The sequence below is a fragment of the Solanum stenotomum genome, chromosome 3, assembly GCF_019186545.1.
Source record: "Solanum stenotomum isolate F172 chromosome 3, ASM1918654v1, whole genome shotgun sequence".
Lineage (NCBI taxonomy): Eukaryota > Viridiplantae > Streptophyta > Magnoliopsida > Solanales > Solanaceae > Solanum > Solanum stenotomum.
Genome location: NC_064284.1, coordinates 12,461,919 through 12,469,632, shown reverse-complemented (window position 1 = coordinate 12,469,632; position 7,714 = coordinate 12,461,919). Strand labels below are relative to the sequence as shown.

At 33.1% G+C, this 7,714-nt stretch overlaps 1 pseudogene; it reads left to right on the top strand.

The window, feature by feature from the left end:
- Positions 1-5,021, top strand: part of LOC125858223 (proteinase inhibitor type-2-like) — a 31,501-nt pseudogene extending 26,480 nt beyond the window's left edge.
- Positions 5,022-7,714: the final 2,693 nt, after the last annotated feature.

Here is a 7,714-nt window from a genome sequence, read left to right as displayed (position 1 = left end):
CAACTAATTAGATATTTGTTGGCAAGTTTACCAACAAATTACATTTCGTTACTAATTTACCAACACATTTATATTTGGTTGGTAATTTAGCAACAAAATATTGCCGTTGGTAAATGGTTTGTTAGTAATTCATTGGTAATTTGTTAATAAATTATATAAACAATTTTTTTGTCATATTTACCAACCGATATATACTTCGTTGGTAATATTACTAACAAAAGAAGTGCGTTAGTAATATTTCAGTTGGTAATCCATTAATAAAAAGTTGCTAAATTTGGCGCCATTTTTTCCCGCCGTATTTACCAACTAAAATATTTTGTTGGTAATATTTTGGTTGGTAATCTGTTAGAATTTCGTTGTTAAGTTTTCAAAAATAATTCGGTTAGAAGTATGTTGGTAATTTGTTAGTAAAATACTAACCAACTGAAGTCGTTAGTAAAATTTGTTGGCAATTTGAGGTTTTTTTGTAGTGACGATAGGGAAAAGACAAAAAAATAGGATTAATTAGTGAAGCAATTAACAAAAAGTAGATGGCCACTCTTTCTTTTTTATCACATAAAGTTAATTTGTGATAATTAATTACTTAATTACTGCTCCTATCACTATACATTCGAAGAAATTTGATAATTCATTGATTTTAAAATTTGTCAATTTGTTAACTTTGAATATATTCAATAGAAGAAAAACATGGCTAGTACAACTTTCACTATATTTGTTGGATCCATTATTGACTCTCTAGCGTGTAAGTCCCAGATAACCTTCACTATTATCTAGTTATAACCAACAATAAAATTCAGCCACATAAATAAAGATGAAGGGAGTAACAATTATATATTAATCATTAGTAATTACGGATAGATTCATTATCGTCCTTCAACTAGATACTATTATTCCATTAATTATGCTAGTCGAATCATATATAGTTAGTACTAATAATTAACTTTAGATAGGCCAACAATAAAATTCAGCCACATAAATAAAGACGGAGGAAGTAACAATTATTAATCATCTTAGTTGGTTGGCATGTTTTATTAGTAATTACGGATAGATCCATTATTGTCCTTCAATTAGATACAATAATTCCATTAATTATGCTTAGCACTTGATTCATATTGTAACGATCGGGTTCCGTCGTTATAGAAAAGTCAACGGGAAAAAATTTTGGGTCGAAATTTTTTTTCGTAGTATTTGGATTTTCCCAATTTAGTCCAGATTTGGATGAAATCGTAGTCTTTAAGGTGTAGGGAAATCTGGTAGCAATCAGGTGATTTATTTATAATTCAGGTTACATGAGTGGTTAGATAACTCGTTAAGGAATCCTTACGACTTAGCGAAATTGAATTCGGGCGTGTAGAACTCCTGAAATCGATCTTAACGTGAAGGATATTTTCTAAGCGTCGTGGGATAGAGGTGTGTTGTGAAATGGGGATTTTGGAATTCTTTAAATAGCTCACTGGTTCGTGCAAGCCGCTTTGGTGGGGGGTTTTGGCCGCTCTGGTGGGGGTTTTGGCCGCTTTGGCGGGGCCGCTAAAGCGGGATGAGGGCAGATGTGGTGGGTTCAACGTGACTTAAGGTCGTAAATAAACCCCTAAATGACCTCATTCTACACTTTTCGACTTTGAGAGCTAAAGAACGAATCCCAAATGACTCATAACAGTTTTCCATCATTCTTGAGGCTAAAGGTAAGCTTTTAACTCCCCGAATCCATTTTTCGATCCGTAGAATGTAAATTCGTGGGTTATTATCGATGGGGGAGGGTTTTGATCTGTGATTTATGGTGGAAGAAACCCTAATATGGGTATGAGGATCAAGAGTTTGACCTAGGATTGATATTATTGATTATAATCCGAGTAATTAGGTCTCGTTTGTTGACCCTTGCGTTAATTGTATATATTTAGACGACGAACAAGCGGGAAGAATCCGAAAAGGGAAGATTCAAGTGCCTTAGGGGATTCAAGGTAGGTGATGGTTGTAATTTCATTTTGGTGTGATATATGTTTGTAATTGCTCATTATAATGCATATATGTATGTATGTATGCGAATGTTGCATTATTGACCACCCTCATCGTAAATAGGGCTGGGCATAAACACTGAAAAATTGAAATACCGAACCGAACTGAATTTTTTTGATATTTCGATTTCGGTATTTCGGTTTTCTGTATATATTTTCATATTTTTGTTTCGGTTTTCGGTATGTGGATTTTGTATTTTTGATATTTTGGTTTAACCGAAATATGTTATATTATAATATATATTAATATTATATTAATTATTAATATTAAATAATAAATAAAACTAAGTCAGTTCTCAAATAATTAAAATCAAATTTCAATTTTCTCTTTTCAGTTTTCAATATTTTCAAACTTTACCCACTCTAGGTCAAGACTTGGATTTCTCACAGCGTCGCACGTCACTTTTCCCACGACACTTTCCCCCACTTCCCACTTCCCACTTCCTGGCACCGACGACCAGCGACATCAAGGCAAGACTGGCCGACCGCTGCGACCAGAAGCAACTGACTGACGACCAACAGCAGCCGACCAGAGACCAGCAGCAGGTAATGTATTTGATATTTTGATTATTTTTTGTTTTCATCGAACTGAACTAACAAAAATCGAACCGAAATATTAAAAACTGAATCGAACCAAATTATTTTAGTTCGGTTTTTGGTATACCTATTACAAGAATCGAAAACCAAAATAAATAAATCGAAATCGAACCAAATTACCGAATGTCCAGCCCTAATCGTAAATGAGGATAATTGAATAATTGTATGCTATGAATCACCTCTTATAGTATGATTGTTAGAATATACATTGTGATTGTGATTGCGGTTTGTTGAATGGATCGGTTGTCACGTTTCGGCATAAACATGAGATCGGTTGCCACGTTCCGGCATAAACATGGGATCGGTTGCCACGTTTCGACATAAATATGGAATCGGTTGCCACATTTTTGCATAAACATGGGATCAATTGCCACGTTCCGGCATAAACATTGGATCGATTACCACGTTTTGACATAAACATTGGATCGGGTACCACGTTTCGATATGCTAACAGTTTGGGTGTGGGTTCCATGAGAAGACCATTGAATTGAGTTCCGTGAGAGGACCATTGAATTGTGTTGTGTAACTACTTGTGATGATTACATTCATATCTAATGATGATTGATATTGGAAGACTGTATGTTACTCTAAATTGATAACTAATGTGTATTATTGAGAACGTGTGATGCTACATTGATCCTGAAAAGATGACTAATATTGTATATGTTTGGTATATGTCTGTTTTATAATGTTGTGGTTACTTGTATGTGATTCACGTAATGAGATAGCTGTGTGATCCTACCAGTACACTGTGGTTGTGTACTGATATTGCACTTACTTGTTCTTTGTTGAGTAAGGGCATCTTCAGGCGTCTATTGATAGATTTCAGCTAGGTGACTATTGAGCGTGACCGGATTCAAGGGTGAGCTAGTTCTTTTATGCTGCCATGGATCTTTCTTATTTAAGTCCACCCTTTTCGGATTTAGACTATTTGTTAAAGGTGTTTGTTTAGTTTCGGGGTTGTACCCCTTGTTCATAGACTTGTCGATCGTAGAGTTTTGGTACAATGACTTTTAGGTTCAAGGGGTTGAATTTCTGCATTAGTTTGGCTAGTTTGTTTAAACCTTTGGAGTTTATGGAAACTCCGTATTTCTTTTGGTTATTTAAATCTGCTTCTGTGTGTCTTAAAATGCCTTAGTTTTCATAAAATTTGTTAGTTTGGGTTGTAGTAATGATTCTCCCACCGGAGGTTTAGTGTGCGTGCCAATTACGACGATCTGGATCGTGACAGTTTTATTAGTACTTACAGATGGATCCATTATTGTCCTTTAATGAGATATAATAATTCCAGTAATGATGCTTAGTACTCGATTCATATATACAGGGATCAAAATGATAATAAGCCTATAATACATGGACTAAAATTGTTATTTTCCACTAAAGCGATATATGCAATTGTGGAGAAAAAAATTGTTGCTAGATGACAAATATTTCAAAAACAAAAAATTAAACATAGCAACTTAGGAAAAGTTAAGCTTTCTAATAAAGAAGAAAAAGAATAATATGGCACTAGCCAAACTAATTACACTAACAAGCACATCTTTGTCTTCTTTATAATATATATATATAAGCGTTTTAGTAGCTATGTTTTTTATCACTCGTTTGGTATAAATAGGTGAAGGAAGATAGACACTCCTCAACCCAAACAAAAGAAAAGAAAATTAAACAAGGTAAAAAGAATCCATAATATGGTTGTTCACAAACAAGTTAGTTTCCTTGGTAAGATTTCCCTTCCTCTTTTCTTCTCTTTAGTTTCTTTGTTGAGGCATAAACAATATAAGTGTTGGTATGTTTTTTCATTTCCCTTTCTCCTTATTATATTTGTTGTAGGATTTTTGTTACTTGTAAGCACGGTGGAACATGTTGATGCCAGGGTTTGTACTAAAGAATGTGGTAATCTGGCTATGGGATATGCCCACGTTCAGAAGGAAGTCCGGAAAATCTCATATGCACCAATTGTTGTGCAGGTTATAAAGGTTGCAATTATTATAGTTCTATTGAGACTTTCAATGCAAAGGACAATATGACCCAAAAAACCCAAAAGCTTGACCCCGAAATTGCGATCCGTATATTGCTTATTTAAAATGTCCCAGTTCAGAAGGACCAACTATAATTAAACCCTCGGGATGCACCACATGTTGCACGGGTTACAAGGGTTGCTACTATTTTGGTAAAGACGGCAAGTTTGTTGTGAAGGAGAGAGTATACATTGAACCCAAGGCATGTACCCTGGAATGTGACTCTAGAGTTGCATACATGACTTGTCCATCTTCTGGATTGGCCAAACTTTATCAAGTTTGTGTTAATTGTTGCACCGCAGGAGAGAGTTGTAAACTCTATGGACATGATGGATCTTTAATTTGTACTGGGGAGCCTCAGAGCTATATATCTACAGCATAAGGCATCATCAATAATATGTGTTGTAGTTTTTAATTAATGTATGAAATAAAAACATGCACACAATGACATGCTAATCACTATAATGTGGGCATCAAAGTTGAGTGTTATGTGTAACTACTTATTATATTTGAATAAGAGAAAAAAATCATCCATAATTGAGGACTTAGCTCCTCTCTAGCGGTGATCTCTTTTGGTCTTATTCTTAACGAATCAGATGTCTAAATTTATTTACTTTTTAAATAAACCACCTTTGGGGTTACGTAAACCCTTACCAATTCATATATTAAGCAAAAAGATTTACACGAGGTGGAAGATGATTGTTTCCTTTATGTGGAATGATGACAATGAAAATCTCATCCTTATACAAAAAATATCCAATATATATTATACTAATTTTTTTAAGTTGAGAGCTTAGGTCCCATGTCACGAGGCTTAAATTTTACTCCGTACCAGATAAATTGTTTCATCTCGCGCCTTCACCTCTTAAAACACCAAAGAATAGATAGAGAAAAACTTGTGATGTTCAACAAGAAGGAATGCAATGAACTAAGAAACAATACTAAAATAACGGGAAGGAAGAGACCGGAAAAGTCGATGAAAATCATATTTTGGAGATCATTTTTAGTTGGTACATAAAATGTTAATTGGTGCGTATATAATATAATTTAATTTGGGGTTGCAATTGGGTGGTTGGGTCAAATTTGGACAGTTCATAATGGGTTAAGACAATAATCGGGTCAAGACTCAATCCAACCCAAATTTGCTTGGGTCAAAATGGGTTAGGTAATGGGTTACATTACGGGTCAAGACCCAACCCAACTCAACTAAGTTTAATTATTTATTTGTTCTTTTAAACTGTTTTAGTACCTAATAAAATTATTATTTTTTTCTTTGTTATGACGTTACACAACATATCAAATTGAAAGAAAAAAAATCAAACAAATATTTTGACAAGATTTTCCATGAGTCAATCCGAGTTACATACCAACTCAATTTTTAATAGAATGAGCTAATGAATGGGTGAGTTAATTTTAAACTGATTGAACAGTTTAGGTTTTATTTTGCCCTCCCTAAATTTAAGAGAAGAAGAAATGTGTAAAATGTATACAGGGGTGGGAGTTGATTCACTTGAGCAATATTTTGGGCTGCTTCTCTTTTCTTTATTATTGGGCCTCAGATGGTACGCTGCTTCTTCAACTTTGAGATAGATTCAAGGTTTATTTCTTGGGAAAACTACATAACTGGGCCATAAATTTAAAATAATTACAAGTTCATATCCAAACCTACAGTAATTTCTGAAATACTCATTCTCTCATAAATAATTACAGTTTCTGAAATATCATATATATTGTATTGGTATCATTAAAGCTGATAATTTTCGCTTAAGTGATACTAAATCAGTATCATATAATTATAGTATCATTGACTAATGAGTAATTTCTTAACAACAAACCTTCATGATATCAATGCAGTATATATATACCGATTTAGTATCAATTCAACGAAATTATCAGCAATGATACCAATACAGTATATATGATATTGATTTAGTATCAGTTAAGCGAAATTAGTAAATGGGGTATATAGTGTAATTATTTAGTGGGATATGAACGTAAAGGGGTATATATTTGTAATTATTTTGCTTTTATGGGGTATTTGCTTATTTTCCCCCTTATTTCTTTAACATAGTATAAAAATCAGATTTATTTCAATTTATTATTTATTCGATATTAATCACCGTCTTATATTGCTCGTGTTTCAAGTGTCCAGTCCAAAATATGTGAAAGAATATTGAATCCCACATTAAGTTAAGTTAGACTCAGATCCATTATTTAATATTTTATCACATGTATCTTTTCATTCAGAAATGTTTATTGCAATAATATTTTTTAAAAAATAATTGATTAACCATCCACGAAATGATTAACCATCCACGAAATTACCTGCCTATGTAGCCTTAGAAATGTTTATTGCAATGATATTAAGCTATCAATTAATTATTAGCTCCGGTTGACGCAAAAAAAAAAAAAGTTATTGCTAATTCAATGGCTATAAAGAGCATTGGGAAAATCTAAGTTTTCTATTTCCTCAATCTCAATTTAAAAATTAACCAACCTGTAGATTTCACATCCAAAAGGACAAAATGACATTTACAAGAGGTGGATTTTTGTCCAAACCTCCCTGAGGTTACAATGAGGATGAATAATTAATCCCTGTGAAGAATATGACCTATAAAATAGAGATTTCCCATATTTTTCACCCCAATTAGTTGGAATTTCAAGTGTCAATCATGTTTTTTTAATTAAATATTATTTTTATCTTTTAAATTATTAATTATTGTGATTTATAATACTTTTTCATAGTTTTCAAATATACATATTTTATTTTTAAAAATTAAAGATTCTATGTTATTTGTTGGATCCCGTATCGATGGGTTTAAGGGTATTTGGTCTTCCCTTGGACAATCCCCCTCCCCACCTCGTGAGCTAATTTTATTGGGTTGAGAAAGGCTCAGGTCCATCTCGAATCATTGTTTACTTGATGTTGAGCTCCCATTTTATATTTGGGCTTCTTAAGTAACTGTACAGGCAACAACTAAAAATGTCAACAAAATGGTCATGGTCATATGTGTATGTAATGTATCGATATTGCATAAATAGTGTATAATTATGTATAAATAATGTATAACTATGCATCAGATATGT